Raw genomic sequence first — 22,784 nt, forward strand, 5'->3', positions numbered from 1 at the left:
GATCTTCTGCATCTTGGGAACACGCCACTAATCGCCGTCATGCGACCTGAGCGTCACAATGACATCGAAATATTTTGATAGTTATTTACAGCAACAGTAAAAAAAATTCAAATAATTGTATTTTTTATTGTGTGATTTGTGTTGGGAAAAAAAGGTAAACATGTCATCTCAGTGTTTAGCATTTTACATTCCACAGTAACACAACAAGACCCCTGCTGTAATATAGATGATCTTTGAACAGTGCGGAAGGTAATTTAAAACTGCAGTGTGCTCTTGTCATGTTGAGCAGTGGTTCTCAAATGGGGGTACGCGTACCCCTGGGAGTACTTGAAGGTATGTCAAGGGGTATGTGAGATTTTTTTAAAATATTTTAAAAATAGCAACAATTCAAAAATCCTTTATACATATATTTATTGAATAATATTTCAACAAAATATGAATGTAAGTTCATAAACTGAACATCAAATCAAGTAGGCTATTCCATTAATTACAATGCAACAATGCAATATTCAGTGTTGACAGCTAGATTTTTGGTGGGCATGTTCCATAAATATTGATGTTAAGATTTCTTTTTTTGTGACGAAATGTTTAGAATTAAGTTCATCAATCCAGATGGATCTCTGTTACAATCCCCAAAGAGGGCACTTTAAGTTGATTACTTCTGTGTGTAGACATTTTTATTTATAATTGAATCACTTGTTTATTTTTCAAAAAGTTTATAGTTATTTGTATATCTTTTTTTCCAAATAGTTCAAGAAAGACCACTACAAATGAGCAATATTTTGCACTGTTGTACAATTTAATAAATCAGAAACTGATGACATAGTGCTGTATTTTACTTCTTTATCTCTTTTTTTCAACCAAAAATGCTTTGCTCTGATTAGGGGGTACTTGAATTAAAAAAATTTTCACAGGTGGTACATCACTGAAAAAAAGTTGAGAACCACTGATGTAGAGGATCTTCGACGAGGGATTTTTTTTTTTTTGGTCGGGAGGTGGAAGACTGGCAGAAGGTCCTTAAAAAACAGCAGAGTGATCCTGTCATAAGGGGGATCTTTGCTGCTGTCATAGAGAATCTTTGATGAGTAATTTTTGGTGTTGGGGTGAAGGGGGGGCAGGAGGTCCATTGAAAACAGCACTGCCCCTGTCATATAGCAGATTTTTTTGACTTACATTTTGTTTGGCAGTAGGTCTTTTAAAACAGCAGCGTGCTCCTGTTACATTAAGCAGTCTTTCTCAAATAGTGGGTCGGCAACCCCTAGTGGGGTGTGGGAGCTGTGTGTGTGTCAGGTCTACCCAGTAGTAGTAGGAAGTACACAGCAATGTTTCTCCCATGTTGCCAATATACTTGTGGTTATGAGAGTGTGGTGGGGGTGTGCCCTGCTAGTGTCAATATGATGTCATCATATCCTTTGCATAATTGGCGATAATGCATTTTCCTTAAATGGGCTAAAAAAAAGTTATGCTCATATTTAAAAACAAATCTGTGTTATTAGTAATTAGTATTAAAGGGCAACTGCACTTTTTTTGTTGTTGCAATTTTGCCTATCATTCACAATCCTTATGTAAGACCAGCACACACATGTTTTTTCTTTTTTTATGCATTCTAACTAGTAAATAAATTAAAAGTCCGCTTACAATTGATTCAACGGGAGTCACTCTATTCTGCTTATAAAGTGTTTAAAAAACATCATAACACCATCAAGGTTTTATATACAAGCTGTAAGTATATACAGTTAGCAATGTAGTAACAGGCACATTTATAATAACATCTAATATTTATATATTTGCTTCATTTTAGGCATTAATTGAAAAAACACATAAACTATCGCCTTTTCCATCAGCAACACTGATTATTACTCACTGCAGACTTCATCAGATCCAACAAACATAATAAAACATCACTTACTGTCAGGGCTCTCGACCATTTGACGCCCCAGGCGAGAGTGAACTCCGCCGCCCCCAACCCCCCCCCCCCCCCCAAACACCAGAGAAAAGTCTGTATGCAGCATTACACAGTTAGCAATTACTTTTTTGACATGTAAAGACAAAAAATGCAATCTTAAGAAAAAATATAAACCATTTAAATGATTTCCCTGAAACTTAACACCTACATATGTAGTGAAAATGGCATTGGGGGAATACATTAGGCCACGTTCTCTTAATGTTCTCTCCATTCACTAAAGTAGTGGTGATGGAATCATCTTCCATCTCTTTTAGGGAATGTGAAGTTTGAGTTTACCTCCTAAGTAATTCAGTTCTTAGTGTGTCAGTCAAATGGTGTGGCCTGTCAGCAGGATCAATGGGGGCAACTTTGATAGAGGCATCTATTGAAGATGAGAATCTATCTTCAGGTTGTTGGATTGTAACATTGAGTCTGCTGCTACTGCTTCATTATCCTGTAAGAAAACTAACACACACACACACACACACACACACACACACACACACACACACACACACACACACACACACACACACACACACACACACACACACACACACACACACACACACACACACACACACACACACACACACACACACACACACACACACACACACACACACACACAGAACAACTTTGAATGTAGATCTATTAATAATGTTAATTTTAGTTCAATTACAAGACCAACATTTTACATTTTGACTCTGTTTTGAGTGTTCACTGTGCCCTCTTAATGAGTATATATGATGTACTATAATTATACATCAAAATATATGAGAAAAGTATATACAATATATATGAGTTGAATATAATAAGTATAACCTCATACTTCCGATTCCAGTAAGAGCTACAGTAACTATACTTATCCATTGCTAAAAAGTCCACATAACAGCACTGAAAGCTAGTTTATGAGCATGCAAGCTAATATCCACTAATAATATCAATTATTTTATTTTGCTGCATTAAAGTTAATTAAAGTACCAATGATAGTCACACACACACTAGGTGTGGCAAAATTATTCTCTGCATTTGACCCATCACCCTTGTTCACCCCCTGGGAGGTGAGGGGAGCAGTGGGCAGCAGCGGTGGCCACGCCCGAGAATCATTTTTGGTGATTTAACCCCCAATTCCAACCCTTAATGCTGAGTGCCAAGCAGGGAGGTAATGGGTTCCATTTTTATAGTCTTTAGTATGACTCGGCCGGGGTTTGAACTCACAACCTACCGATCTCAGGGCAGACACTCTAACCACAAAGCCACTGAGTAGGTGTTATTATTAATAAAATACCTTTTAGCACTCATTTGAATGCAGCCAAAGTAAGACAAGTATTTCTGATGAATAAGCTGGGATGTCTTGAGAGTATTTAAAATTGATTGTGGCAAAAAATAGTCTGACTGATTTAGATGTATTACCATTGAACAAATATCTTGTATATTTTTTAATTGAAAAAGGATTGTTATTACAGTGTGCTACAAATAAACACTCACCTGGACCTGCATGTGAAAATGTGCTGCTGCTGCTTGCTGTCTGAAGAGATGCTGTTTTGTAAAACACAAAATGGCACAAACGTCATTGTTGCATGCATTGTAACTCTAAAGTACTTTTTCTACATTCAAATCGTATTTATTACAGTGTTCGCTATCATATTCCAAAACTAAAAAACGTTTGTTTTTTTTATCATGGCAAGGCTCAGATGAACATATGAACACAATATCACCATCTACTCTGTAGCAGCCTGTCGTTGCTGTAAATATTTTCTGATTGCATCACATCCCAAATAGCACCCATTATTTTATTTAAATTATAGCTTACATTGCAGCCAAATGAGCCAATAGCCGAGCTTGCATTAAATGCAATTTGAGTTTGGTTTACCCACTTTTTCACCCTCCATGCATTTCTGGATTTTCTGCTTTACAGATGTTGCTTATTTACTTTTTTTTACTTCAGAAGTTCACCCAACTTTTCATTGTAAAAGATTATCAATCAGATGAAATTGCTCCGCAAGCTTTCTTCGACCGTGACACGATATGATGTTGCCCTTCACCAGGAGTAGCAGCAGTATACCAGTCAGGTTTATGCCGCAGGTACACTGCAAAAACTGAAATCTAAGTTACATGAAATATCTCAAATAAGGGTGATATTTGCTTATTTTCTGTCTGATAAGATAATTCTTCCCACTAAGCAGATTTTATGTTAGAGTGTTTTACTTGTTTTAAGGGTTTTGGTCCTAAATGATCTCAGTAAGATATTACAGCTTGTTGCTGAGATTTTATGACCTATATTGAGTAAAACATGCTTGAAACTAGAATATCAACTGATGCAAAGCTGTGTCATCAACACTCACAAGTATAAAAAAACTTTTTTAAAGTAATAATTTCTTACTTCAAGCATGAAAAAAAAAATCATGATGCCGAGCGCATATCATTATGTCAAGATAATGGCACTAGCATTTACTTAATTTAAGAATATTTTTCAACATATTGAGCAAAAAGGTCTAAAATCTATCAAGAAAAGTGCACTTGTTATTAGTGAGAATATACTTATTTTAACGTATTTTTGGGTTCATTGAGGTTAGCTAATTTTAATTGTTTTGGAAAGTCTTGACAAGCCAAATTTTCTTGTTCTATTGGCAGATAATTTTGCTTATTTCAAGTAAAATACCCCTCATTTTTGTATTTTTTTTTCTTGTTTTTGAACACTGACTTTTTGCAGTGTAGCAGGCCACATCATTGGTTAGAATTTGTTTTTACTTTAAAGAATGCGTTCCAATTAAGTGTACAGAGTGCGCATTATACATATTTACGTATTTTCATTGTTATTAATTTATTTCATTTTATTTTTTACATTCTGCAATTTGGCACTCCCTCTAAAGGATGGCGCCCCAGGCGGCCGCCTGGTTCGCCTGTCGGGAAAGCCGGCCCTGCTTACTGTACAATGTCTGCTCTCACTGGGATGCCGACTTTTAGCATTTTGATATACCGTATTCCCGTTTAGATGAAGAATGACTCATAATAAGGTAGGTGAAACCAAACGTATTTTCGTGTATTTCTTGCCATTTCCGGGTCTAAATTGGATGCCAAAATTGCCCAACTTTTCGGAATATGTCCTCATTTTTTTACTATCTAGGTGAGAGGCATTATTTATGATCTAAAATAAACTTTCACGAGCTTTGAGATGAGGAAGCAGCTTACCAGCTCAAGATGTCAATATGCACCGCTAATAATAGATTGTCTGCGTTAGTGGTTATAATAACAATATTACTAATGCTTGGTTAATATATATGTCACTAAATGTAAATGGAGTATTGTTGGTGCTTTTTGGATGGTTATTTATAAGGTTTTATGAGCGAAATAGAGAACTTTGTTGTAAGTTGACTTTTATTTACGTTTATTTACGAGTTGGAATGGATAAAAAAAATTAAAAATGACATCTGTCTTCTTGTTTGTCATAGTGATTGTAAACGAATGGCGAAATTCCAAAAATATGCAGTTCCCTTTTAACATTTATACTGGTATATATTTTTATATTGCATCATTTTGCTCTTATTTTCAATTGTTGCTACTTGTACTGAACAAAAATATAAATGCAACACTTTGGTTTTTGCTCCCATTTTTCATGAGTTGAACTCAAAGATCTAAAACTTTTACTATATAAACGAACGATGTATTTCTCTCAAATAGTGTTCACAAATCTTTCTAAATCTGTGTTAGTGAGCATTTAATCTTTGCCAAGATAATCCATCCCACCTCACAGGTGTGGCATGAAGATGCTGATTAAGCAGCATGATTATTGCACAGGTGTGCCTTAGGCTGCCCACAATAAAAGGTCATTCTGAAATTTCAGTTTTAGATCTTTGAGTTCAACTCATGAAAAATGGGAGCAAAAACAAAAGTGTTGCGTTTTTATAGATTTTTTAGTATATTTTATTACAGCAATGTAACATGTAGGCTGCACTTTCTACATCCCTGATTCATTGATATATTTTATTCTGCCCCCCCTGAATGTTGGAATTCAGTTTGCCAAATATGTAAACCAGTTGTGTCAAACTTGCTTTTCTTGAGAGCGCCGTTGCAGTTATGGCTGCTGTCGGAGGGCCGCTAGTAACAGTGAAGACAAATAATAATATGAATGTTGTCAAGATGTGGACTTTGGCGGGGTTTGTTTTCCCGAGATACAAAGAAATTGGAGCGGACATGGCGTGAAGGTAAGGACATGATTTAATAATAACTATAAAAAGGTGCAAACAAAAAGCGCGCACAAGTCGGAAATGCAAACTTGACTAGGAAACAAAAAACTAGCACAAAGGCAAAACTATGGACATGAAATAAATAACACTTACTGTGACCAGAACGAACAGCATGAACTATGATAAACATGAGTAGCATGGGTAGCATGGGTAGTAGACCTAACAGAGGTAATGTCGCCAGGACGACCAACTGAAAGTGACAGGCTTAAATAGTAGTGACATGATTAACACAGGTGCGTGTGTCCAAATGGGCAACAGGTGAAACTAATGAGTAACCATGGAAACAAAACAAGGGAGTGAAAAAGCAGGAACTAAGTGTCCAAAAACCAAAACAGAACATAGCCAAACAAAAACATGACCACAGACATGACAAATGTATAAGGATTACACAATTGCCTATGCATTTGATAGTTTTTTAATGCACATTGTAAAAATAAAATAAATAAATAAATCTGTATGTTTTACAGTAAAAAAACTAGCAGCACAGTCTCCAAAATTTACTGTAAAATTTACAGTGGTATTTACAACATATTACTGTAAATGCAGAAACTGTTTTTTTATGGTAAAATTCTGGCAACTGAGCTTTGTTTTTTTTACTGTAATACCTGGGTTGTTGATTTTACAATGTATTACTGTAAATGGAAAAATGGAGCCACCGGTTTTTTTTTTTAAGTAAAAAAACTGGCAGCTCTGTTGCCAGAATGTTATTGTAAACAAAACACAAAAAAAACAGTGTTGCCATTTTACAGTAATATGCTGTAAAACCACCATATATTTAACGGTAACAACTGGCAGAGTTTTACTATAAAATCTATTGACGTTTTTACAGTGTACAATTGGATGGATAACTTGCGTTGAAATATTAGGTCAAGCAGATATTGAAGAGTTTTTTCATTTTACAAAAACATTTTTGGAATGTTATGTTTTTGTAGCACTATTAGATAATAACATTTGCAAGTAGTATTTATTTGTTTCTGTCAAAATGAAAAGACTGAATACATTTATTAAGAAAAAATACAGTATTTTATTGACGCTAATTATTTCCAGGCTTTCGTGGGCCAAATAAAATGAAGTTGCAGGCTTTGACCAACTATTGAGGTTGTTTATTGATAGTCTCCACAATGAAGTTACAGTACATCTAAACACACAAAGGAAAGTACAATAATAAACTAATGAAATGCACATGCATGTAGGACTAATGTTAAATCAACAATACAGTTTGATATAAACTGAAACATAGCAATATAGTTATACAGGATGAAGGTTAGCTGCTAGCTTAATCCTAACGTGCAATGGACCGCCTCATTGACAGGCTAACGAAAATTCTCACAACAAACTTGTACAAATGTTTATCAAATGAGATTTTAACAGAACAAAATTTACATTAAACAGCAGACGTAATTCTATTTAGACATGCATTCTCCAAACTCTCTTGAAACAAATACTGACTACTAACTTTGTACTGCTCAATGAGTATGTGCGTATTCGTGCGGTCTACCTACGGAAGCCTGTTGCGCAAACCTCAAACTCTTCATTTTAAAACAAAAAACGCAGCAGATGGAAGCATACATATCACATGTGTGGCGAAGTGTTACTTACTGTATCACTAAATATTTAAAATAAAAAAATATATATTATTAAAAAATAATGACTTTTACTTTTAATGTGGTGGCCTTAAAATGACCCGAGGCAGTTCAGACAAGGATCCACGGTTGGGTGAGGTTAACAAAAATTAAGAAAAAGTTGTTAACAAAAACATGACTGGTGCATTAAATATAGAGGTTGATCTGCGGAAGTGTGTGCGTGAAGGAATGAGCAAGTGTTAAAAACGGCATGATCTACCACCCTATGCCTGATGAATGATTCCCCACACCTGTGCTTAAATAGGCTCAGCTAGCGAGCTTTAAAGAAATAAAAATAGATGTGGCTCCTATGTCATCTTTGTTTGTTCTTTTGGGAGAGTTTCTGTTTATCTGGCAGAATAATGCAAATTGAAGTTTAATGTGTTGAGATAAAACCGACACATACTGTAAAATAAGTTTGAAAGATTTTGGTAAAGGTGAATAGCATTACATAAAAAATGCTCAAAATGAAGTGCAGTAGTTGACAGTTGGAAATGTTTCAGCGTTCAAAGCGGTCTCTTGGGGATATGCACTTTTATCACTTCAGATAAGCTACGATATAAGTAATATTGTAGCACATTTTTTTTCCTCTGTATCCAACATGATGTATTATTCTAACTGACCTTTTTTGTAACACCGTTAGTGAATGAGGTGTACGTTTGTAGTTGTTTCCCCATATTTCTACACAATAACACAATAACTCGGATATGGTAACACTAGTGAGTAGTAGAAAATATGGAATGATTTTTTTGTCTGGTACATATTTAGCTTTTTTCATTATTAAAATGTTTCTTGCTACCTTATCTTGTATATTTTTTATGAGAATTCTAGTTCATTTGATCATCTATTATTACTCTGAAACTTTTGATTCATTTTACTCTTTTAATGTATATTCCATCCATTTGTTTGACCTTCTCTTGTACTGTTAACGTATAGCATTATTTTAGTTTTACTGAGATTAAATGAGTCTGTTTTTGTCAAACCATCTTTTTTAATTTGTTCATTTCTTCTGTTATTATTTGTATTAGCATCTGTGTGTTCTCTGATTAACAAAACACAGTTGTGTCGTCTGCAAATAATACTAACTTTAAGTCTTTTGTAATTTTACAAATGTTTATATAGAGATTAAACATTTTTGGTCCTAGTATTAATCCCTGGGATACGCCACAATATATATCTAGCTCTGTTGATGTATGTTAATCTGACTTCACAAATTGCTTCCTGTTGGTTGATTAGCTCTTTATCCAATTCAACACCAATCCTCTGATGCCATACCTTTTTAGTTTGTTTATTAAAATATTATGATTAATTGTGTGAAATGCTTTTGTTATATCCATATATACTGCTGCTGCAGACTGTTTATCATCTATTGCATTGGTAATTTCCTCTGTTTTCTTGATTAATGACATCGATGTTGAAATGTTAGCTCGGAATCCGTACTGATTCTATGTGAGTGTTTAATTTTTATTCATGAACTTGTCCAATCTGTTGTTGAATAATTGTTGTGTTTCAACTAAAGGGGAGGTGACGGCTCAGACACCAGAGGGCAGTATATATAATTATTTATTATATATACAGTATATATATATGTATCCAATATATATAATAATAACAAACAATACTAATATAATAAACTAAGGAAATGGAGTGTGAACTAGATCCAAAAGGTAATGAGTGTGTAGTGTAAGACTATGTGTGTAATTTAACTGAAGTGTGTGTTACCAAAGTGTTGAACGAGAGAAGAGGAAGTCCAGGGGGCAGGCAGGTGATCCGGGATTCAAGCGGGAGTCCGTGGGGCTGAGAGGGGCGTCAAGTCCAGGGGCAAGCGAGGAGTCAGGAACGAGGAATGCAGTCCAAAAACACAGGGGGGAGATCCAGGGAAAAGTGAGACGCACAGCTCACTGTCCAGGCGACGGAGGGTACTGCAGGGACACGGAAGAAGACAGGGGGGGTTAAGGCACGGAGAGGAAAACAAGGAGAGAGAGCTAAAGCTTCGCTTACGGTTCACCATGAGAAAACTAAGTTCCCGCCCGATCCTTGGGTACACCCTGCCTTTATCCGGCACGCCCTCATCAGGATCAGGTGTGCAGATAGCCGGTGAGTGTTTGCAGCTGGTGGCTGCTGCAGGGCGGAGACGCGCACGGCGCGTCCCTGGATGTGCGCACCCGTGGGCGTGTCCCGAGGTGCGCACAGACGGCAGGGGTCTGAGCCGTAACAATAATGTTTCAATGATTTTAGAAGATTGTGGCAGTAAGGAAACAGGTCTTTACTTTGTAAATTGGTGTTTGTCTCAAGCCTTTTAAATCCGTACAACTTTTGCTATTTTCATTTTATCTGCAAATTTGCTGGTTTAAAATGATAAATTGCTGATATGTTTGAGGTTCCGAAAATTCTTCAATAACTTTTTTATTGTCCATATCTACTCCATGTCAGGCAGAGGAGGTCTTGGATTTGCATTTATTTACAATTTTGATTATTTCTTCTTATGTGACGTTTTTGAGGAACATTGAGTTGGAATTCCTGTCTATGGTTTCATTCGAGTCTTCAACTGACCTATCATGAACATCTGGAATCGTCTGTTCAAGTTTTGTTCCTATATTTACACAATGTTTATTAAATTGTTCAGCTACTTCGTCCATATTTTCATTTTTTTAGTTTCCCTCTGAGAAATATTGAGGATAATCTTTTTTAGCACCATATTTGATAATATTATTTAGTATACCCCATGTTGCTCTCATGTTGTTTATCACATGGACAAAGATAAGACCTCCTGAAGGAAAGTTCTGTGGTTAGATGAAACAAAAATTGAGCTGTTTGGCCACAACACCCAGCAATATGTTTGTAGGAGAAAAGGTGAGGCCTTTAATTCCAGGAACACCATGCCTACCGTCAAGCACGGTGGTGGTAGTATTATGCTCTGGGCCTGTTTTACTGCCAATGGAACTGGTGCTTTACAGAGAGTAAATGGGACAATGAAAAAGGAGGATTACCTCCAAATTCTTCAGGACAACCTAAAATCATCAGCCCGGAGGTTGGGTCTTGGACGCAGTTGGGTGTTCCAACAGGACAATGACCCCAAACACACGTCAAAAGTGGTAAAAGAATGGCTAAATCAGGCTAGAATTAATGTTTTAGAATGGCCTTCCCAAAGTCCTGACTTAAACATGTGGACAATGCTGAAGAAACAAGTCCATGTCAGAAAACCAACACATTTAGCTGAACTGCACCAATTTTGTCAAGAGGAGTGGTCACAAATTCAACCAGAAGCTTGTGCATGGCTACCAAAAGCGCCTTATTGCAGTGAAACTTGCCAAGGGACATGTAACCAAATATTAACATTGCTGTATGTATACTTTTGACCCAGCACATTTGGTCACATTTTCAGTAGACCCATAATAAATTCATTAAAAAAAAAAATACTTCATTAATGTTTTTTGTGACCAACAAGTATGTGCTCCAATCACTCTATCACAAAAAAATAAGAGTTGTAAAAATTATTGGAAACTCAAAACAGCCATGACATTATGTTCTTTACAAGTGTATGTCAACTTTTGATCGCAACTGTATATATGTGGGTAAGTACCAATGTGTGCGCGTATGTATGTATTAATGAATGAATATACGTATGTGTGTGTATATATGCATTACCCCTAAATTTCTAACCTGATTATTACTGTCGGTTTTAGGTAGAGGGTCTCAATGGGACGTTTTTTCTTTGCTTCTGTGGGCCACAGACAATTTCAGTTATGTCTGAGTTTAGTTACATACAATTGTTTTGCATCCAAACACTAATCTGTTCCATGCGGTGACAAAGTGAATCAACAGGCTGAGTTGAGTAGGTACCGTACAGAAAAGGGTCATTCAAGACAACTGGGATTCTTTTGGCTTTCAAACACATATTTCTTGTCTATTTTGATTTGAAGAAAAGTGGAATGTCGGAAAGGATTGAAGTCCGTTTTATGTCCCTCTTCCTTCTCTTCTCCTTTATTGTTCCAGTACTACAACTGTGTTTTTGCTGCCATGAATACCTAATTAGAAATAATTACCTTTAGAATAGAATGGCTAGTGACAGCATGGATTAAAGCTCTCTAAGGAGCTGTCAGAGACCAGTGCTTTCACTGAGAGACTGCTTTTGTCACATTTTGTTGTTGCATTTTTATCACAATAAAGGATGTTGCAAATAGAAAATGTGCAGACTGCACGAGCATGTTTGAAGCTGCTGCTCGTATTGTCAGCTACAGTGAACAAATGGTAGCATCCACATGATATACAATATTCATACTGCCTCCCCCCGCCCCCTCTAAACACAATCCTCCCCATGCCCACACTCTTCAAAGCTGCCATGAGAGTTGGAGCAACGTGCAGGTATGTGCACAAGCAGGGCACACCTGGGAGGAGTCAGGACCTCATTTAAAATGCTGGGGGATGGATGAGATTCAACAGTTGCCATAGAGACCTTTTGTGGCTTAGTGCAGCTGCTGCCTTGTGTGTCGCTCGTATTCACGCCATAGGGAATCCTACACTTTGAAAGCAACTAAAACTCACCTTTGGACATTTGGGGATGTGCTCCATGCATGAAGGTAAAACATTATAGTATTTTACATCATTATTTCATAATAACACTGTTTATGACTTAAAACTTAATATTAACAATACTCTGCATCAGTTCAACCTCTATTGTCACTAGTGTGGTGTTATACCAGGTTACTTTGGATGGCGTTATATATGTCATCAGTTTCCATAAACACAATCAAGCTGTCGGAGGATTGGACAAGGGTAATAAGTGACGTTAAAATTACCCAGCTTGAATTATCAATGTCTGGACTTTTTGGACGTTTTGTCTGTGTAGCATTCGGTACTGCAGTACAAACACAGAATGCCACTAAAGTCAGTACATCGTTCTCATTTTAGCATCTATTCTATTACAATATAGGGTTAGGCGCAATAAGTGTTCAACTTCAGCCTAAACCCTTTCGCTCTGCAACATTTTCTTTTTCAATCTATGAATGTACGACTGTTTGCTTATTTTGTTGACCATTGACCGAAGGAGAATAATAAACTAATATAGTATATATTCACAAAGAAAATAGGCATAACATATTACCTAACAATTCCCTTGTAGAATAAATTAGGTAACCAGACTGTGATTTGATTTATAGTGTAAATGTCATCAAATATACAAGAAAAAAGTATAAGGTTACCATGGCCTGCAAAGCTCCTGAATGATGCAACTTCCTGGTGCATCATTCAGGATCATTCAGAATGCTAAATTTGTAAGAGTGGTTCATGTATTGGTGTGAATTTGTTTTTATTATTATTTATTTTTTAACAAAACACATTTAAATTATAGTTGGAATAAGGAATAACAAGAATATTTTTGCATTATATTCCATAGGGTTGGTAATCTTTGGCTCACATATATAGTACATTACATAGAAACCTCACAAATACGTTACGATTCAAGGTCTACGATTTGATTACAAATTGATTGTTGCTGCATCTTTATTTTATTTTATATCATGACTATTACTATTATTATAGATGTACTGTATAATAAGGTTGTTGAAAAAAATTGTTTCACATCCGAACTGCAATTCTTATTTAATCCAATTCTATAACGTTTTTTAACACTTCCTTTTAAAATATACACTTTTTACTCACTGTGCATATTTATTTATATCTTATAACCTGTTTTGAAAAGGTTTTATTCTCATTTTTATACCAAATAATATACTGTGTGAATCAAAAATTGTGTTGAATTGAGAATAAATTCTTAATTTAATCATCACCACAAGAATTGTAATCGGATCATGAGTTGTTGTAAGATTCGATTTGAGTATTAGATATAAGGAATGCGAATATTACGACAACTCGTGAATCGATTCGATTCCGATTTTTGGGGTGACTATTCGACTTAACATCGATCCCTGTTCAACAAGATTCTCGATTCAAACCGGTTCTCGCAATCAATTATTTGGTAGAACAATTATAACAAAACCTTTTTCAAGACAGGTTACGGGTAACAAAAGCTTAAACGAGTTAGCCGGAAATGGCCTAAAAGAACGTCTTTTGAAAAATGGATTCTTTAAAAATAAATTAAAATATAATAAATAAATACAGAATTTTTTTTTAATTTTTTTTTTTAAATGAATCAATTTTGAATCAGAATGCATTTGGAAAAAAATCACACACTTTGTCCTCTGTCGCCGTAAACTCATAGCTCAAAGAAGTGGGTCTATTGACTCATAAATATTGATGGCTGACAGTGTTATCGCACTGTGTGGATATTAGTCTGTCCCCTAACTTATTCATCTACTTGCTTATTTTATTTTTTTAGCTGTTGTAACACAGTTCCAGTTGTATTTCTGTTGAAGTGTACATGACATTTATTATTATTTAGTTGTTTCACTACTTCACATTCAAGCTAGCGTAGCAATTAGCATGGCTTCTTGTCTCCCCGTCCTTCTGTGTATGTCCGCACTAGATCGACATTCTAGAACTGTTTGTATTACATGATTTAGCATCTTAAATAATCGATTATAACTCTGAATCGTCCACGTCCGAAATGTGATGCGTCTATGAATCTATCATTTCCCCCCACAACTGCTGTACACTGGCTTCTCTAAGTTATACCCAAGTTTTATTTTTATCCAATTGTCCCTTGAGAAAAAAATCATAAAATAGATGCAGGCACTCGCTTTTTGTGAGTACTGTATAAAAGACAAAAAAATACAGCTATCATGTATTTGTATTGGTCGGTTGGTACGTGTATGCACAAGTGGTAGTCGAGGGAAAAGTAGGTGGAAGGAAGTGTGCATATTGATGAGTAAGCGGTTCCTGTGAGAGTCGAGGGGAGATGAATTGCATTGCACTGTGTTGTAATGTTGAGGAGTTGAGGGGATTGCGCTTGGAGACTTGAGATAGCGACTGGAGGATCAAGTCATTCAGTGCTTCAAATGGCTTTGAAAACCAATCTAACCAGCACACATGCTTTTTACAATCACACACACTCTCTCTACTCTCGCTCAGGTTGTACTCGTCCAATACCTTCAGTGTGGTGGACTACTTGCACGTATTGATCCATACATGTGTGATTCACTACTATACGTGCAAACTCATTTTCACATCATGTCAAATAGCCAATACAGTGTTTCCCATAAACTGCCAAGATACCTGTGGCGGTGGGGGCGTGGCTATGGGCGTGGTCACAGTGACATCATCCAGTAATTTGCATAATTTACTACAATGATTTGATTTTCTCTAAAAAGGCTAAAAAAATGTATACTTACTAATTAATAATAACAGTTTTTTTTAAACGTCCATCCATCCATCCATCCATCCATCCATTTTACAATATAATTACAACACTTTATGTACATATTTATATACAGATTTGAACAATAAGTTATTCATTGAAATATATTTATTAATTGTGGTTCTTACAAAAAATATATCTTATAAAATATAAAAGCTAAAATGTCTCAAAGCTCTGCCCCTTTAATTAGTGTATACTAAATAATTTAACTTTAGCCTACTACTACAACCATATTATTTACCAGCAACATAAAGTAAAACAGAGGCAGAGGTATCCTGCCACAGTCAGTAACAAATAAACAGAAAACAGTAGTGGTGGTAGATAGACACAGAGCTTCATCAAACATCTGATCCAATGAACAAAGAGCTCCAAAAATTTTGAACTTTAGACTGCCATCAGTTTTACTCCCTACACTTAATCATGTGTTTCCTACTGCCTGCAGACTTTGCACCCTTTGTTATATACACATGTTGTGTTTCTAATATAAATACATTTAATAAAGTCAAATACAAATAAGGCAACAAGAGAAGTATCCTACACTTCTCTATTGTAAAGTAAATCTGAACAGCCGATGTGGGCATCTACATCAACTATATGATTTGCCTGAGAAGCTGGAGAGGACAAAAAAACAAAACAAAAATTTTTATTTTTTTTTACATTTTTATTTTTTATTTTTTATTTTTTTTAAATTTGTGGCGGACGTAATTTTTTTGTGGCGGGCCGCCACAAATAAATGAATGTGTGGGAAACCCTGCAATATGACACAGAGTATAGCTTACAGTGAGGCACATATGACAAGTAATGCACTCTAATGTACAGTAATGGAGCTGTAATGTGCGTTGTTCCTGCAGGGTTTGTTGATGTGTACATAACCTATCCAACTAAAATTATCTTCGATGACTATTTGATGTTAAAATTCCACAAGTCCTGCAGTCATTTTATTGCTGTTTTTGTTATTTAAAGTTATTGGACTGGCATCTTTGTTGGACTGCAGGTGACATTTTTTTTTTTAGATTTGCATTGTAATGTTTAGGTTGCCCATAGATTTTTTCCAATTTCCCAACATTCAGCAACTCTAGAATAAGATCCAGATTTTTCTATTTCTTAACTGTCTTAAAAGGGGGCTTTTCAACATATTTTCTAATCTTTTATTTATTAGCTTTCTTCCACTTATCTTATTCAGAGTCACAAGTGAGCTGGAGCCTACACAAGCTGACTTTGTCTACAACCTGGACTGTTGTATTTATCATAAAAGGGCATTTTTTTTCTGAAAAGTGTAACTGACCAAAAAAATACAGTAATACCTCAACTTACGAGTTCAATTGTGACGACGCTAAACACTTATCTGAAATCAATGTCTCCCATTGCAATTATCCATCCATCCATGTTTTACCGCTTGTCCCTCTTCTGGTCTCAGTTGCATTCGGACAGAAGGCGGGGTACACCCTGGACAAGTCACCACCTCATCGCAGGGCCAACCCAGACAGACAACATTCACACTCACATTCACACACGAGGGCCAATCAACCTACCCCCAGGTGCATGTCTTTGGAGGTGGTAGGAAGCCGGAGTACACGGAGGGAACCCATGTAGTCATGGGGAGAACCCGGGCCCGGGCATCGAACCCAGGACCTTCTTATTGTGAGGCACACGCACTAACCCTTTTTCCACCGTGCTGCCCTCCATTGCAATTAACTGAAACCAATTTAATTGGTGCTTAGTCTACTCAAAACAGCACAATTGTAGCACCAAGTAACATGCCTTTTAAAAAGAAAAACTAACATTTAGTTAAAACATGTTGTATAAAAGCAATATAATAGAATGTATGTGCTTCCAGCTGCCTTTCCATCAAACACACCATCAGCAGCTTTTCTATATATTCATGGCTACATTTCTGCTGTTTTAATATATTATTTTAATGTCCTTGACTGGTTTGAGACTCATTCTTCTTCAGTATGGTGCAGACTAGCAGTGATACGCTCAAATTGCTTCACCAAGTCATGTTTTTAATGATTTTTTTTTTAAAACTCATTGAATATCATCCACTTCTTCTTCTCAGCACTATCATTCACAGTCACTTTCTTCTTTCCCAGAGTAGGGAAAACAGAGTTATGTCCATCTCTAGCTATAAGCTAATGCTAGTGAGTAAGACCAAATGTTTTGGGTAAATCTTACGGAGTTCATTGTGACATTTGCAACGCCAACTAACGGCGGGGATGTTTGTTACTCAAATTTTTGCTTGCATCTTAAAGCGGAACAATTATCTCTTACCTCAAAACACTCTTAAGTTGGAGCACTCTTAAGTTGAGGTACCACTGTATACTACAATTTAATGTACCCTGCAAAGGATGATGGTTCGAAATATAAAAACAACATCAAAGGGAGAGGTCTGTCCCCCTAGTTCAGGGGTCCCCAAACTATGGCCCAGATCCAAAATCGTCCTGTGGGAAGTCCCAAGTTAAAAAAATAATAATAATATAATTTTTTCAAATATGTCCTTTCTATTCCATTTTCTACCGCTTGTTACCCAATGCAGCCCCCGAGTCAAGAAGTTTGGGGATCCCTGCCTTAGTTAATAGTGAACAAAAAGTGGCCCAAGCAGAGATTGGAACCCAGAACCTCCTAAATGTGAGGCAGAAATGCTAACCATATGTTTCACTGGCATTTCTATTCAATCTGATTGAATAATGTATGATTATTAATGACATCATTTAGGAGTATGCAGTGGGCAATTTTGGTGATCCCATGATTTGGCCTTTGTGGGGATCTGGGCACCACAAGGAGCCATTGCAGTGTTTCTTTTTTTATATCTTATACATTGTTCCCTGCACCTCCTTAGCTGTGCTTAGCCAAACCATAAAGGTAAAGCCGGCATGCAGAAAAGTTAGTATATACAAGAGTTACAAAACATCTTGAAGAAAATAACATCTTGTACAAACACTATATGATTTTACAATGTCGCAATTTATGCTAATTCAACTCATCCTCGCATTTTATACACTGCCTCGGAATGTTGTCCAAAGCTTGCAACTTCTCTGCAAATTTTGGCTAAGCAACGTAATGTTCGCCAATCAATTTTGTTTCTGAGCGGCACCCAAACACGCACGTCAACTGTCTAATCAAAACCAATTTTGTTTCTTGTGTGGACAAAGCAAGAACGGAAACATGTAACAATTTACAGTAATAACTTTTTATTGATCAAATTGCACAATTGTCATCCTCCCGCATGGCTCAGACCTACCTCCGGTTCTTGTCAAGGCTTCTAAGTAATGTAGTATATAAATATTTAGCAACACACTGGCCTCCTCACTTCCGAGTTTACATGTATTTATTAATTTATTCAACATTTTTTTTTATCCATGCAAAGAGGCAGCATTTTGAGATAGTTAGAGATTTTAAAGCATGGTGATAATCTGTCACTGTCTCTCATTTAGCATCAGTGACATATATCACTCTCATCAGTTCACACATGCTTGTAGAGTCCAGGGTTTAAAGTGTTGTAACATACTGTAAAGGCAATATGGACAAACACGTTTCAGGCATAAAACAGACATAAAGAATGTCTACAACGTGTGGACGATAGCAGACAGCGGACAACAAGGAAGCCTTTGGTGTTTTTTAATTTCTGTAATTATAACCAATTATTGCTGTTTTTTTTATCCTTATAACAATAAAATAATTTGAAAGTGATGTCTAAATACATGATTTTACTGCCAATAGTGTCTACTTTTAAGTCTGCGGTATAAAATGAGAAAAACATCATTACAGTATTTTTCAAATTTTTGTTGAAATCCTGTGCTATTTTTAGGTAAAGGTTACACGGATCACTTAAAATATTGATAACACATTCATAAAATCACAAGTTCATTCAATATTATTGGAAAAAAAAAAGAGCCTCAAAACATCACAATTTTTGTTGCAATTTTCTGAAAAAGCTGCTGCAAAGTCTGGCAGTTTAGAAAGTCACAAAAAGTCCTGGAGGGCAGGAGACTACGCTCCATCCAGACCCACACCTCCCGCCACCTGAACAGTTTTTTCCCCTCGGCCATCAGGCAAATGAACAAGAACTCCTAACAGCAGCTCCTTGAATTCCTTGAATCCCTTCTAAGTCTATCTGATAGCTCAGTCACAGCTCTTTTTATACCAAATATGTGTTATATGTGTTTTATGTCGCACGTTTGCACCAAGAAAAATTCCTAGTTTGTGAACCCGTTCTCAAACAATGGCAATAAAACTATTCTGATTCTGATTCTGAATAGGGCATTCGCCAAAAGCACCCAACATATAAAGCTCTTTTGCAACTTGACAAACTACCGACTTTTTGATTGATTGATTGAAACTTTTATTAGTAGATTGCACAGTACAGTACATATTCCGTACAATTGACCACTAAATGGTAACACCCAAATACGTTTTTCAACTTGTTTAAGTCGGGGTCCACGTATGTTTAAGTCGGGGTCCACGTAAATCAATTCATGGTACAAATATATACTATCATCATAATACAGTCATCACACAAGTTAATCATCAGAGTATATACATTGAATTATTTACATTATTTACAATCCGGGGGGTGGCATGTGGAGGGGGGCGGGGGTTGGGTTGATATCAACACTTCAGTCATCAACAATTGCATCATCAGAGAAATGGACATTGAAACAGTGTAGGCCTGACTTGGTAGGATATGTACGGCGAGCAGTGAACATAGTGAGCTCAGAAAGCATAAGAACAACATTTGATTATTTACATTTGATTATTTATAATCCGGGGAGGTGGGATGTGTAGGGGGGAGGGTGTTAGTCTAGGGTTGAAGTTCATACTTGCCAACCCTCCCGTTTTTAGCGGGAGAATCCCGATATTCAGCGCCTCTCCCGACAACCTCCCGACAGAGATTTTCTCCCGACAAACTGTATTCAGCTGGAGCTGGAGGCCACGCCCCCCCCCCCAAAAAAAGTCTGCCGCAGCTGCGATTGGACCTGACCAGCCTCCGGGTACAAGTACTGGAGTACCAAGTGCTTGCCAGGGAAGATCTTCCCCAGGAAGCAAGGATTGACCGGTTTTGGGCCATGCTAGGGAGAGATGGAAGATTCCACACTCTCGTGCATTTGATGAAAGCACTTTTGTGCGTGCCACACAGCAATGCCTCATCAGAGAAGGTGTTCAGCATGGTTAGAAAAATAGTGACAGAGAATAGAAAGAGGATGGACAATTCAACCCTTAACAAAGCATTGTACTTTCAAGTACAACAATGAGTAGATGAGTGTTGTGTGTGTGTGTGTATACGTGTAAATAAATTAACACTAAAATTCAAGTATTTCTTTTATTTATATATATAATAAAATAAATAAATATATATATATATATATATATATATATATATATATATATATATATATATATATATATATATATATATATATATATATATATATAGCTAGAATTCACTGAAAGTCAAGTATTTATATATATATACACTGCTCAAAAAAATTAAAGGAACACTTTAAAAACACATCCAATTTCAATGGTGAAAAAAAAAATGTCTGATATCTATACTGATATGGACAGTTTAATGTCTCAGGAAAAAAAGGATGCCACATCTTTTGATGGAAATTAAAGTTTTCAGCCTACAGATGGCTCAGTATATAGACAACCCAAAAATCAAAGTGAAAAAATGATGTGGCAGGCTCGTCCATTTTGCCTAAATTCAATTTCTGCAACTCAAAATTATTTTCAATATCTTGTGTGGCCCCCACGTGCTTGTATGCATGCTTGACAACGTCGCGGCATACTCCTAATGAGACGATGGTGTCTTGTGGGATGTCCTCCCAGATATGTCTAAGGGCATCAGTGAGCTCCTGTAAAGTCTGAGGAGCAACCTGGCGGCGTCTGATGGACCCAAACATTATGTCCCAGAGGTGTTCTATCGGGTTTAGATCAGGTGATCGTGAGGGCCATTCAATTGTGTCAATTCCTTCATCCTCCATATACTGTCTGCATACTCTTGCCACATGAGGCCGGGCATTGTCGTGGACCAGGAGGAACCCAGGACCTACTGCACCAGCGTAAGGTCTGACCATGGGTGCAAGGATTTCATCCCGATACCTAATGGCAGTCAGACTGCCGTTCTCTAGCCTGTAGAGGTCTGTTCGTCCCTCCATGGAAATGCCTCCCCAGACCATCACTGACCCACCACGGAACGGGTCATGCTGAATGATGTTGCAGGCAGCATAGCGCTCTCCTTGGCTTCTCCAGACCCTTTCACGTCTATCACAGGTGCTCAGGGTAAACCTGCTCTCATCTGTGAAAAGCACAGGGCGCCAGTGGCGGACTTGCCAATTCTGGTGTTGTATGGCAAATGCCAATGGAGCTCCACGGTTCTGAGCAGTGATCACAGGGCACACTACAGGACGTCGTGCCCTGAGGCCACCCTCGTGAATTCTGTTTCTGACTGTTTGGGCAGAGACATTCACACCAGTAGCCTGCTGGAGGTCATTCTGTAGGGCTCGGGCAGTGCTCAACCTGTTCCTCCTTCCACAAAGCAGCAGATATCGGTCCTGCTGATGGGATGAGGACCGTCTACGGCCCTGTCCAGCTCTCCTAGAGTAACTGCCTGTCTCCTGGAATCTCCTCCATGCTCTGGAGATTGTACTGGGAGACACATCAAATCTTCTTGCAACAGCACGCATGGATGTGCCATCCTGGAGGAGTAGGACAATCTGCGCAACTTCAGGAGGGTTAAGAAATCGCCTCATGCTCCCAGTCGTGATAATGACTCTAGCTAAAGCCAACACTTGTGGAAAAACAGTTAAAAAAGATCAAGAGGGAGGAACTTGAAATGGCCTCCACCTGCAAAACCAGTCCTGTTTTGGGTGCCATCTCGTTGTTGCCCCTCTAGTGCACCTGTTGTTAATTCCATGAACACCAATGCAGCTGAAACTGGTTAACAACCCCCTCTGCCACGTACCTGACCAAAACCTTATCAGAATAGTGCAATTGAATTCATGCCGTACCCTGATAAAAACTGTTCCTTTAATTTTTTTGAGCAGTGTATATATATATATATATATATATGAAATACTTGAGTTGGTGAATTCTAGCTGTAAATATACTCTCCTATTAACCACGCCCCTAACCACGCCCCCCCCAACCACGCCCCCCCCACCTCCCGATATTGGAGGTCTCAAGGTTGGCAAGTATGTTGAAGTTGCCTGGAGGTGTTCTTTTTGTGCGGTTTTGAAGGAGGATAGAGATGCACTTTCTTTTACACCTGTTGGGAGTGCATTCCATATTGGACAGCTCCTGGATAAGAATTTGTTTGCCAATCGGTATTTTCCTAAATTGTTTCATGAGATTCTCTTGTCAAAACTCCACTGATGTGGCCTGCGAGATGTTGTGATCAAACGCTTCTGTCAACACCTTTGTAACCGACAACAAACGTTTGTTTGAATTATCATTTATTTAAAAAAAGAAAAACTAAATTCAGGGGTGCAACAAGGTTTTACTCTTGGGCCCTTTCTGTTTTTAATTTGTATTATTTTATTTTTTTTATACTTCGTACATTGGAATTGAATGTTTGATAAACACATGCCTTTCACATTTATTGGTTAGTGAATGGGGTAAACCAATACAAAGGTAACATCAAACCTAACATT

General features: G+C 37.1%; 1 protein-coding gene and 1 long non-coding RNA gene across 6 annotated transcripts in view; one reads left to right on the top strand and one right to left on the bottom strand.

Moving 5' to 3' along the window:
• Positions 1-22,784, top strand: part of ctnnd2a (catenin (cadherin-associated protein), delta 2a) — a 726,237-nt gene that overhangs the window by 215,280 nt on the left and 488,173 nt on the right. The gene's annotated exons all lie outside the window — the stretch shown is intronic.
• On the bottom strand, positions 2,190-6,340 carry LOC133630424 (uncharacterized). Its single transcript, XR_009821252.1, has 3 exons — positions 6,289-6,340; positions 3,437-3,487; positions 2,190-2,410 (listed from the first exon to the last, which is right to left on the bottom strand). It is a non-coding gene; the product is annotated as an uncharacterized LOC133630424 (long non-coding RNA).

Source organism: Entelurus aequoreus, linkage group LG15, assembly GCF_033978785.1.
Source record: "Entelurus aequoreus isolate RoL-2023_Sb linkage group LG15, RoL_Eaeq_v1.1, whole genome shotgun sequence".
NCBI lineage: Eukaryota > Metazoa > Chordata > Actinopteri > Syngnathiformes > Syngnathidae > Entelurus > Entelurus aequoreus.